Here is a 12989-nt window from a genome sequence, read left to right as displayed (position 1 = left end):
TTTTTTTTTTTTTTACAGTGAAATAATTTTCAAGAAAGATGTAAAGCTAGTTAGGGGCAATAATTTCTGCTTCATTCTGTAATCAACAACATTATGTGTGTTTTATTTGAAGCTGTAGAGGTAACAGAAATGAAACAAAGAGTTAAGTTCTTGCTCTCAAAGAGCTTACATGCTACTGGAGGATGGGAAGAAAAAAGAAAGAGGAGTTAGCAATGTGGCAGAGAAAGCCTAGATAATCAAGGGATCACTTCATATTGGGTGGCTGGGGAAAGACTCAGAGAATATGAGAAGAGCTGAGATCTGAATAACAAGAAGTCAGCATTCTAGTACTGAAATATGCCAAAGATATTTATCTTAATTAACAGAAATCCAGGAAAGATTAAGGAGCAAGCATTCTGATTAGAGATTCTCTGATATCCAAGTATTAGTAAAGCCACAGCTTTTATACTTATTTAAAAGATATTACAAACAAATTTAATAATAAATATGGCACTACATTTTAAGCAGTATGCAAATTAAGACAAAATACTGTCATACGAAAATATCTAAATAATGATGATTTAACTTAATGTACTTTGAAATGATGCATAATTAACCAACTTTTTGTTGTTGTTACTCATCACCGGAGAATATTTTCCCATTGATTTTTAGAGAGAGTGGAAGGGAAGGGGAGAGACAGAGAGAAAGAGAAACTTTGATGTCAGAAAGACACATTTCTGACACATCTCCCGCACACACCCCAGCCAGGGCCAGATTGAACCTGCAACTGAAGAGAGAGAGCAAGATATTGAAAACCTATTTGAAGAAATTATGATAGAAAACTTCCCCTATCTGGTGAAAGAAATAGACTTACAAGTCCAGGAAGCACAGAGAGTCCCAAACAAAAGGAATGCAAAGAGGACCACACCAAGACACAACATAATTAAAAATGCCAAGGGCTAAAGACAAAGAGAGAATCGTAAAAGCAGCAAGAGAAAAGCAGTTAGTTATTTACTAGGAAAGGTCCATACGTCTGTCAGCAGATTTCTAAAAAAACTATAGGCCAAAAGGTAGTGGCAAGAAATATTCAAAATGATGAATAGTAAGGACCTACAACCAAGATTACTCTAGCATCAAAACTATCATTTAGAATTGAAGGTCTTCACAGAATAAAGAGCTTCACAGACAAGAAAAAGCTAAAGGAGTTCATCACCACCAAACCAGTATTATATGAAATGTTGAAGGGTATTCTTTAAAAAGAGGAAGAAGAAAAAAAGAAAAAGATAAAAAATATGAACAACAAAATGGCAACAAATACATACCTATCAACAATTGAAATAACCCAATCAAGAAGTGGGCAATGGACTTAAATATTGGGTCTAGTAATAATTAATGTCGTTTTAAACATTCGTTTAAAATCTTGCTTGGCGTTGACTTGTATTGACATAACCTTCAAACACATGGTATCTACAGAACGTGTGAAGTGCAATTAACAAGTTTTGCTTGAAAAAGTTTGTGTTTGGTTTGGTTTTTGTTGCAAAACTAGGGCTAAGAAGATGGCGGATGAAGAGCATATTCGGCACTGCATGCTTTACGAGTTCCAATTAGGAAGAAAAGCAAGTGAGGCTGCAAAAAACATCTGTAGTGCTCTTGGTCAAGATGCAGTTAGCGCCAGAAAATGCCAGCGTTGGTTTGAGAAATTTCGCGAGGGAAATTTTTCGTTAGATGACAAGAGTGGTCGAGGCCGCGTGTCCAATTTTGATCAAGAAGCTCTTCAAGCTCTTTTGGTGCAAAATCCTCAAATTACCCAACAAGAGCTTGCGACAACTTTAAATTGTTCACAAAAAACAATTTCCAATCAATTGCGTGCACTTGGCAAAGTCCAAAAGTTTGGAAAATGGGTTCCTCATGAGACCGACAACAACCGTAATCAAAGAGTCACAATTTGCAGTTCGCTCCTCTCGCGTCAAAACCATTTGCCGTTTTTAGAGCAAATTGTTACCGGAGAAGAAAAATGGGTGTTGTATGTTAATTTGAAAAGGCGGCCTCAATGGTTGGACAAAAATGAGGCTCCGCAGCCCACGCCAAAACCTAACTTGCATGCGAAAAAAGTGATGTTGTGTGTTTGGTGGAATTTTAAAGGAATTCTTCATTATGAACTTTTACCATCTAACCAAACAATTACAAGTGCAGTGTATAGTGCCCAATTGGAAAGGTTAGCCCAAGCTTGAAGAGAAAAAGAACCCGCGCTGATTAATCGGAAGGGCGTAATTCTTCACCATGATAACGCACGACCGCATACTGCAAGAATCACTGCTGAAAAACTGCGCCAGTTGAAATGGGAAGTTCTCCCTCAACCTGCATATTCTCCTGATATTGCCCCTTCCGATTACCATTTGTTTCGTTCTTTGCAAAACTTTCTTCTTGGAAAAAAATTTAATAATGAAGAATGCCTCAAAAATGCATTGACCGAATTTTTTGCATCAAAATCACAAGAATTTTACAACAGAGGGATTAAAATGCTTCCTGAGCATTGGGCACAAGTAGTAGAAAACAACGGCAACTATATTGTTGATTAAATTTTGTTGTATTGTTTAAATAAATTCGATTTTAAAAAAGTATTAGAAAACGACATTAATTATTACTAGGCCTAATAGATACTTTTCGAAAGAAGACATAAGAAAGGCCAAGAGACAAACGAAAACATGCTCAAAGTCACTAATCATCCGAAAGTTGCAACATCCCCATATAAAGAACCCTCAATATAGCCCTACCTGATTTGGCTCAGTGGATAGAGTGTTGGCCTGTGGACTGAAAGGTTCCAGGTTCCATTCCAGTCCAGGGCACATGCCTGGGTTGTAGGCTCCACCTCCATAGGAGGCATGCAGGAGGCAGCTGATCAATGGTTCTTTCTCATCATTGATGTTTCTATCACTCTTTTCCTCTCCCTTCCTCTCTAAAAATCAATAAAATATTTATTTTTTTTAAAAAAAAAGAACCATCAATATAGAGTAGGACTTGAGAGTCACTACTACTATAGGCAGATGTAGGAGCAAAAGAGACTTGCTTCTTAAGAATTTTAAGCAAGTGAATGAACTCTAAACTCAGTTGTAAACTGGAAATAATAGCTCCTATTATTGTGAAGATTAACTAGGTAATGTACATTATCTTATAACTTATAAAAACATTCAATAAACGTTAGTTCATTATTATTATTAATTATGAAAAGAGAAAAAAATGTGGTAAATCCCTTATTCTCTCTGAATCTCATAGCAACACTACATCAAGAAGTCCTCTGTTTTACCTGCATTGTCTTCCACAAAATCAAAAATGTTTTTAGTTGTTTGCAGCTCAATGACTATTTTCCTTTACACAGGCACGCACACACACACACACACACACACCCTGACACCCCTTGGCCAATCAAAACTTATAAAATCTACTATTGTCATCCTCTTCCAAATGCAATTCTCAAAAGCACAAAATTGCTAAGAGCTTCTTTAGGAAAGTGAATTCTCAGTGGGACATAATACAGTTCTACTATGATTTGCATACAAACATACTGAGATGTATATGCAAAATGGGAAGTATCACATTAATTGGTAAACAAGCAGGCTTCCCTAACCTACTATTATCTTTTAAAACTATTTGATATCTTCAAATGATAGAGATTGCTATTTTAGTGTTTGTGAAACCAAATGCAACAGGAGAAACCTGTTTCATCTATGGAACTATTGACAATGTTGACAAAAAATATAAAATGCAGGCCAAAATTTAAAAAGAAAAAAAAAACCTAGAGGCCAAGATTTATTAGTGAAAATTAAGCTGCATAACAGCTTTTTTTTTTTTTTTTTTTTAATAAGCTTGATTTGCCTGGAATAATTCCTGACATTTTGTTTATTTGTTTTTTGTTTTTGTTTTGTTTTTTTAATCTATTTTATTGATTTTTTACAGAGAGGAAGGGAGAGGAATAGAGAGCTAGAAATGTCGATGAGAGAGAAACGTCGACCAGCTGCCTCTTGCACACCCCTTACCGGGAATGTGCCCGCAACCAAGGTACATGCCCTTGACCGGAATCGAACCTGGGACCTTTCAGTCCGCAGGCTGATGCTCTATCCACTGAGCCAAACTGGTTTCGGCTATTTGACTTTTTTTATTAATCCTCACCTGACAATATGTTTCCATTGATCTTTTAGAGAGAGTGGAAGAGAGAGGAAAAGACAGAGAGAAACATCGATATGAGAGAAACATATTGATCTGTTGCCTCTTGCAGGTGCCTGTCCATGGCCCGGGCTGGGGAAGAGCCTGCAACCAAGGTATGTGCCCTTGGCTGGAATCGAATTCAGGACCCTTTGATCCACAGGCCAATGCTCTATCCACTGAGCCAAACCGGTTGGGCAAGCTGCATAACTCTTGCATAAAAACTATATGGGCTCATTAGTACTGGCAAATAGGCGGTCCTAGGATTTGAATAATAATATCCAATTTTCCCATTAACTACCAGGAACTTTGAGTTAGTGTTAGAATTTATTTAGATTATTAAGGGGGGCAGTGGAGGTGGGCAATGGATGGAAGAAAAAAGACGTTAACTGAATTACAATTCAGTACCAACTTGATAGGTAGTAACATATCTTTGTTAACACAAAAAGACTAGGACAAAGGCAAATCAAAACATTAGTCCAAACATGGCCATTAACAGCAGGACAAATATGAGAGGAAGTTTTAAAATGAAAAAAAATATGATTCAAGACAAAAGAGGTTTGTGGAACTAAAACAATAAATGAATGAGATATGATGGCAAATAGCTGCTGAAATAACAAAATTACAGTAAAATAATCTAAGCATCCAAACTGTTGCCAGTATATGTAAAGGCTCCCTTTAATGGCTGACGTTTCACTACCGTATAATCTATTCAAAGTGTCATACCAAGATAAATTTACTACAGATAAACTACTCAAGCAAATACCTAATCACCACTTTAACAACCGTTTGCATTTACATAATGCTCTTTGCAGAGGGCCTCGAAATGACAACCACATCTTGAAACACGGAATAAATACTCTACATGGTTTATCAAAACTAGTGTTATTTGTCTCTTAAACCTTAAAAACTAAAAACCACAGGTTTATATTTTTTTCTAAAAATAGTATTTGTTATTTGCATCCTCTGTAATGGAAGTCTGATTATTTTTAAAGTCCTGCAATTTGTATTACTGCTAATAATGAGGGCAGAATGCAAGTGTATACTTGGAGTAGAGGAGAGGCTGAGAATTCCTTCACTGGTACATGAATGAGTTCTACATTTGTCTTTTAAAATGTGCCCCTTTGCCAAGGGCATGTACCTTGGTTGCGGGCAAATCCCCATTGGGAATGGGGGGTGCAAGGGGCAGCTGATCGATGATTCTCTCATTGATGTTTCTAACTCTCTATCCCTCTCTCTTCCCCTCTGTAAAAAATCAATAAAATATATTTTAAAAAAATAAATAAAAGTAAATAAACAAAATGTGCCCCTTTCTTGGAAATTTGGCATATAAAAAAATCCCTTTGGGTATGCATTACTTTCATATTTGTGACTATTTAACATGACAATCTTCAAACAGCTAGACATTTGTTTTTAGATATTTGCCAGGTAGACTGTATTTTCACCACAAATTCCAACAACTAATGGGGTGTCTGTGTCTGTGTGTGTACACATACACATAGACACATCTATGTGTATGTGTATATCTTTAAAAAATGTTTGCATAGGCTGAAACCTGTTTGGCTCAATGGATAGAGCGTCGGCTTGGGGACTGAAAGGTCCCGGGTTCGATTCGGGTCAAGGGCATGTACCTTGGTTGCGGGCACATCCCCAGTAGGGGGTGTGCAAGAGGCAGCTGATCGATGACTCTCTCTCATCGATGTTTCTAATTCTCTATCCCTCTCTCGTCCTCTCTGTACAAAATCAATAAAATATTTTTTAAAAATGTTTGCATAGTTTAAGGACATCAACATATTTTGTACCACATCAAAAAAAAAAATGATTATAGAAAATTTAGAAGGATTCTAATAAACTCAATTTGTAAAGCCTAACATATCTTCCTCCCTACCCAACCCCCCCCAAAAAAAACAATAAAAAAGGACTGTGCTGACATGATTAGCTAGTCTACTCAACTGGTGGGAGGTATCAGGCAGGCTGCATCTGAACTTTTATCATGCTACTTGGGGTGTGCTGTCTTGTGGAACAGTTCAGATGAAACTGCTGAAATCTCCTAAAATGACAGGACAATATATATACTTTATGTATCAGGAACAAATGAGGAACACAGTATGGACAAGACACTATTCATACTTATTATGGAACCAAAGCTCGTCCTGAAGAGTCTTTGTTGACCATTCAACAAAAAGTCAACTGGCTTTTTTCTTCTTTTTTATACAAACCAAGTAGCTATTTACTATAGCAACTTCATTACCAAGATTACCAAAATTTTCCACACACTTCCAACAGACTCTGTATGTGTTGTTACCTGGGCAACAGTTTACAAGTGCTCTTACCATTATAGAATTAGGGGGTCAAAGAGAAATAAAGCTTCTTCATATTAACTGTACATCATTTTAATTAGAAGCAATAAGAGTGAAATCATCAAGAGACAGAAAACCTTGAGAACTGCCACCAATGCTTCAATTTGATTAACAGACACAACTTGAGGCCATTTCATTTCCAGGCACCTAATTCTGTGGAACAAGGCAAGGTCCATCTAAAACTTCAAAACGTCCTATCATACAGGCTGTCACACACATAAATGCTGAAATCCAAGGAACTTCTTTGATTGAAAAAAAAATCTATCAATCCCTCCCACAGCTGGCTGTGGTATGAAATACTCGGTCTTGCTGCCCTAAATTCTGAAAGCTAGTCAGCTCAGCTGAGCATCTGTATAAACTGCCTTTCTGTCCCAACCAGACCTGCCTCCAAAAATTAAGTCCCAGTTATTTAGAAAACATGATTAAGAGGGCACTTTGAAAAGACTTTCAAAATTGTTTCCTGCTCTGCTACAGCCAATTTGATGCTATCTATTTGGCAAAACAAAAAGATAATAGTATCTTCTTACAAAAAATAAAATAAAATAAAATAAAAAATTTCCCCTTTGCAACAATTTTAGGACTATAAACTTAAGGTTGTTTCCCTAACACATACTTTTCCCTTCAGTTTTTACTCTAAGAATAGATACCTAAGTGTTCTCTGGGTCATATTCTAGTCAGGAGCACAGCATATAAAGTTTATTTAATGTGAAGAAATACTGAGTGGTCCTAGCTGGTTTGGCTCAGTGGATAGAGCATCAGCCTGTGGACTGAAGGATCCCAGGTTCAATTCCAGTCAAGGGCATGTACCAGTTGTGGCTTGATTCCCCAGCCCTGGTCAGGGTGCATGCAGGAGGCAACCAAGTGTCTCTCTCACTTCGATGTTTCTCTCTTCCACACTCGCTAAAAATCAATGGAAAAAATATCCTTGGGTAAAGATTCACAACAACAAAAAAAGAAGTACTGGGTGACTCCAGAAACAAAAGTGAAAGGTAAACTGAAAAGCAGAAAGGGCCACTGGCACTCAAGGCTCCTCACCATCTGGTGCTGACTCTTTCTTGCCTGGCTCTTCCCTTCTGATCACCTGGCCCAGAAAGGCCTTTCTCTCTAAACTATTTATCTTATTTCAACATGTCCAAATCCTACCCATTCTTCAAAGCACGGTTTAAAAGTCACCATTCCCTTTGTCCTTCAACTAAAAGTAATCTCTCTCTCCTCTCACTACACTCATGTATTACCTTATCTATATTTCTTTACCACACAATACTTTCTGCCTTACATTATCTTTGCTTCCATATTTAACCCCCTACAAGAGCACAAAGGCCTCAGGGTCCAGGTTCATGACTTATGCATCTCTATTCAAAGTGCTTAACGCAGTGTCTTGCACATACTAGTATGAGGCCCTCCAACTAAGCTACATGAACAACTTGGGTTAAGATAGAAGTGAAGTCCACTGGAAACAACTCCAGATTAGGAATCCGGAGACCTGGCTTTGCTAACAACTAGCTATATAACCTTCAACTTTAGTCTTTTACCATGTATATCAGCAAAGTAAAGAGGTGGACTAAACCACTATAAGCTGTTACATCAAAACATATTTAAGGGTCAAAACCCAGGTTTTTTAAGTAAAATTAAATAGAAAATATCAAAGTGTGTTGTAGGCAGCAGAGTGCTATAAACGTTTAACAGTGGCTATACAGAGTGGGAAAAGCCCTGAAATATACCATGTGCTGATTCCCCTGGTGTAAATACTGCCACCAAGGCTGATTTCAAGCTACCAAATTGATGTCACTGAACACGGAGCTAAGTGGGAAGAGAAATGCATAACTGCCTTGATGAGACAGTTCTAGCAAGGTCCTAAAAAGATAAGTATTGTTTTTGCCGAACTTTTCTTTCAACTTTGTGTGCAGGTGTTAAATCAGGGTATATGTATTTCTTACAATAAGTCACAATCAAAAAAATTTAATAAATATTCAGCTAAACAATCACCTAGCCTCTTCTACATGTACTACAATGCAATATTGGGAATATATGTAGTCTCTTCACCACAATTTGTATTTCTCTGCAAAAATAAAGTAACAGAGGCAAATTACAGGGAGTGGAAATTTGGCTTAGGAAGTATCAGCAAAGGACCAAGATTCTCAGCCTTGTTCACCCCCACACACCTGAGGGACACAACATATTCCCACAAGTAGCAAAGGCTCATTTGGCAAAGGGTTGAGGGAAGAGGAGGAAAGGGAAAGAAAACCTATACTTTGAAAACAAAAATCCAAATATTGTGATGCATGTGCCACGCCCTCACCCCTCTGAGAACCTAGGTTCAGAGAATAACAGTATTGTAAAAAAGTAAGTTTCCATACTAAACATTTCCAAGCCAAAATTCTCCAGCATAAGCTTGCATCCCTCAATGAATTCCCTACCAGAATTAAGTTTTTGTCATGGACTAGAGGCATGTAGCACTTACTGAATTTAGAATAGGCAAGGGGGAAAATACCACAACAAACAGTTAGACTTCGGAGTCTAGGAAAACCAGGCTTTTATTCAAAAAATTACTTTCTTATTTTTTTACTTCTTATTTAAGCTTTCTAAACTGGGTAAAGGGAGGAGAAGTTTCTTGACTATATTTCTGGCTGTACTATGTCTATCACAACAAAATCTGTAACCAGATTTTTCATGAGTGTTTATAAATAATTGTGTTTTCTATTTTTAAGACTATTTAGAAAACAAGAAGGATCAGAATTTCAAATATAGGCTCAGAATTCAAATCTTAGCCCAAATCTAACTCCAAATCAACTGAATATATGCCTAAAAGTTTCCAAGGAAAATCCCCAAAAATTACACCAAAAAATCCCCCCCAAAATGTCAGAAAGGAGTCAGCATGAGCACAAACCTGCTATACTCAAACAATGACGGCATCCTAGCTGCTGAATGAGTACAATATGGAAAGTAAATGAAGTATGAAACGGAGAATGTTGAGATACAAGTTCTTAATTCCATTAACTCTTTCTTATTAGGGTCCATTGACCATAAAGTGAAAATCACTCCCTACTCTAAAAAGCCAAGAGTCAAATCAAGTCTCCATGCTGAGAATATCAATGCTCTCCTTAAATATTGAGTATGGTTGCCAGCCTTCAATGCTCAGTGGTTGAGTGTCAACCTATGAACCAGGAGGTACGGTTTGATTTCTGGTCAGGGCACATGCCTGAGTTGTGGGCTCAATCCCCAGCGTGGGGCATGCAGGAGGCAGCCAATCAATGAGTCTCTCTCATCACTGATGTTTCTAGCTCTCTCTCCCTCTCCTTTCCTCTCTGAAATCAATAAAAATATCTTCCTTTAAAAAATAAAAACATTTGTCGAACATAGCAAAAAACTCTGATCCTGGGAATCAGATAGGCTACAGAATCTATTTCATTCTCCAAACACGCTCTATCCAGCCATAATCATCCCCACATCACTTCAAGACAATGGCAAGCTAGAATGCAGACCCTCAATACAAAAAAAAAAAAAAAAAGTTTGCTACTCCTACCTTCAAAGTTAATCTCTACAAGCCTGGCTATCTCCCACTCATAATATTTTTACTTAGCACAACAGAATTCCTTCTTTTGACTACTCCAAAAGAATGGCTAAAAATGTTTTCAGCTTTAATGCTGTATCATCTGAGTTCAAATAAATATTCAAGAATTCAACAAATTCAGCCGAGACCTGTTTGGCTCAATGGATAGAGCGTCGGCTTGGGGACTGAAGGGTCCCGGGTTCAATTCGGGTCAAGGGCATGTACCTTGGTAGTGGGCATATCTCCAGTAGGGGGTGGGCAAGAGGCAGCTGATCGATGACTCTCTCATCGATGTTTCTAACTATCTTTCTCTCTTCCTCTCTGTACAAAATCAATAAAATATTTTTTTTTTAAAAAGAATTCAACAAATTCAGTATGGGTTAAGGCAAAAATAATTTTTAAGTACAAATTTTAGAAGTCATAAATTTAGAATCAATGAGCTGATAAATATGAAAACTCCTGCTTCAGTGCCTAATAAAAATCTGTCATTCAAATAAAAAACATCATAATAACTATTAAAAGAAAAAGAAAATATGAATCACAAAACAAGTAGCAAAGGAATAACAATTCTCAGACTATCTCAACTATAATATATACAAACTGGCATCAAATAATTCAGACCCCAAAAGAGCTTCATACATTTACAGTCACATCTTTTTAGGTCTATTCACTATATGCCCCAGTAATACTGGGACCTGCTTACCTGTTTCTAGCTTTTTAGCATACAAAGTAGGCTAAATATATGTTCACACATAATCACTGTCCAATGACATCCAATTCTCTCTTATATTATTAATACATAATATAAGAGCACAGCCCAGCTGGAGTGGCTCAATGGTTGAGCCTTGACCTAAGAACCTGGAGGTCACAGTTCCTTTCTGGGTCAGAGCACATGCCCAGGTTATGGGCTGGATCCCCTGTGTGGTGCGTGCAGGAGGCAGCCCATCAATGATTCTCTCAACATTTATGTTTCTCACTCTCTCCCTCTCCCTTTCTGAAATAAAAATATGTATATTTTTAAAGAGCCCATTTTGAATTGATTTAATACAGACACCAGTCTAACTCAGAGTCTCAACTAACTCCCCAAACAGGTGAGCACTTAAGTACAATTTTATGATAATGGTATACATGAAATCCATCTTGTCTTTCCCCTTTGCAAATGTCAACATCAGTTTCATATGGTACTGAGATCATGAATCACAGGCCAGTGTTCCAGGGCTACCAGCTTGTGGGCCAATATTTTCCATGGGCAAAATCCACTCCCAATTTGACCACAAGCAGGCTTCGTGTTTTGTATTCTCCTGATGTCCTAGTATTGGATATCCTTGGAAGTACAGCAGAAACCAAACAGAAACATGAGTCTGAGAGAGAAAAAAAGTCAGAAAGGTTTTCACGAAATTGCGTTCTCAGAATCGTCACCAGCAACCACGTAGCTCCCCCCACCACCCTGTAGGCACAAGGAAATTGACATGTATGAAACACGCAGGCCTTGAGATCAGTTTCCAAACAGCCCTGAAATCTGTCAAGCAAGCAGAAGTTCTCCCTACGGTGTGAGATTGGCGGCTCCCTTCGCTTGCATGAAACCCTCAAATCTGCCGCCGAACACCTCCATGGGGGGACGTGCTCTAAGCTAAGCCTGCCTGGGAGGTACAAGGGGGGCACACACACACACAGGCACCTGGGGTCAGAAGCCCAGAGTCAGTCCGGTCTCCTAGCGCCCGGCCACCCGGCCACCGGCCCGGGGGTCCCTGTCCACATGCTGACGCGCCGCCGCCCGCCCAGCCCCGCACCGGGGCCGCCCGGCGCCAAGTGCTCGTCCGTCTCGGAAACTTTGGCTCCGTCCACTCTCCGGACTCAGCACCCACGGCCTGGACGGGGGCTGTCGCGGCCGAGGCGGCCACCTCCTTGCAGGTAGCGATCTGCCCCGTTCGCAGCCCATCCCACACCCCCAAACCACAGGACTCTCTCTGCCGCCGAGCCCAGCGAGTGCCGGGCGGAGACGGGGGAGTGCGAGGGCGCGACCCGGGCGCGAACGGAAAGCAAACCCGAGTGTGGGCACGAAAACACCCTCTGCCCGGCGCCCGCGGGGCTCCTGCGGCGGCGACCCCGGCGGCGGCCACGGCGGCGGCGAGGGCAATGTCAGGAGGGCACGGCCGGGGCCGAGCGCCCCAGCGGCCACCCGCCGCCAGGTGAGGGGCGCCCGCCGCGCCCGCCGCGCCCGCCCCGGCCGCCCCGGCCGCGAGGAGCCGCCACCGCGGGGAACCTCGGAGTCCGGGCGGCGACCGACACTCCCGAACGCGCCCCGTGCCCTCCTCCCGAGCTCCCCTCGCAACGCGGCCCGGCCTATCCCCCTACCCCCCCGACCCTCCTCCCTAAGCCCAGCCCGGGCGCCAGCACCCCCGCCGGCCCGCCGGCCGCCCGCCGGCCGCCTCACCTCCTCACGTCCCCGCGGGCAGGGCCGCCGCAACTCCGCCAGGCGCTGCGTCCCCGCCGCCGCCGCCCGCGCTCTGCGGCCGGGCCAGTCCCGTTCACTCCGCGGCCGCCGGAGCCGCGGGAGGGCGGAGGGAGCGAGCGGGAGGGCGGGGGAGAGGCCGCTGGCAGGAAGAGGCGAGGAGGGTGCGGGCCGCGGAGGAGGCGCGTCGGGGGCGCGCACGTCGGGCCGTCGGGAGCGGCGCGCGCGCTCCCGAGGGCGGCGGCGGCGGCGGCGGCGCGCGGGCCCGGCCTGGCCTGGCGGGGGCGGGGCGGGGCGGGGGCTGGGGGACCCGCGGGGCCTGGGCTCAGAGAGTTGGGGGCTCGGGAAGGGGCGAGAGGGGCTCGCGGCCCCCGGAGACGCCACAGCAGCGGTACTAACTAGTTAGAGAATTCTGAGGAGGGAGCGGTTGTTTTCTTGCTCATAAACC

At 41.6% G+C, this 12989-nt stretch overlaps 1 protein-coding gene across 2 annotated transcripts in view; it reads right to left on the bottom strand.

Moving 5' to 3' along the window:
* The window catches only part of RABGAP1L (RAB GTPase activating protein 1 like), a 367897-nt gene extending 355162 nt beyond the window's left edge, over positions 1-12735 (bottom strand). The window contains exon 1 of one of the 2 annotated variants that reach the window (XM_084865199.1): positions 12524-12735. The gene's annotated coding sequence lies outside the window, so the exon portion shown is untranslated. The remainder of the gene's footprint in view (positions 1-12523) is intronic. The other variant, XM_084865197.1, reaches the window with a different exon arrangement.
* Between the last annotated feature and the right edge of the window lie 254 nt (positions 12736-12989).

Source organism: Pipistrellus hanaki (assembly GCF_964339955.1).
Source record: "Pipistrellus hanaki genome assembly, chromosome: 18".
In the NCBI taxonomy this organism is placed as follows: domain Eukaryota; kingdom Metazoa; phylum Chordata; class Mammalia; order Chiroptera; family Vespertilionidae; genus Pipistrellus; species Pipistrellus hanaki.
The sequence above is the reverse complement of the archived record's forward strand: the minus strand, read 5'-3'. Positions and strand labels throughout refer to the sequence as shown.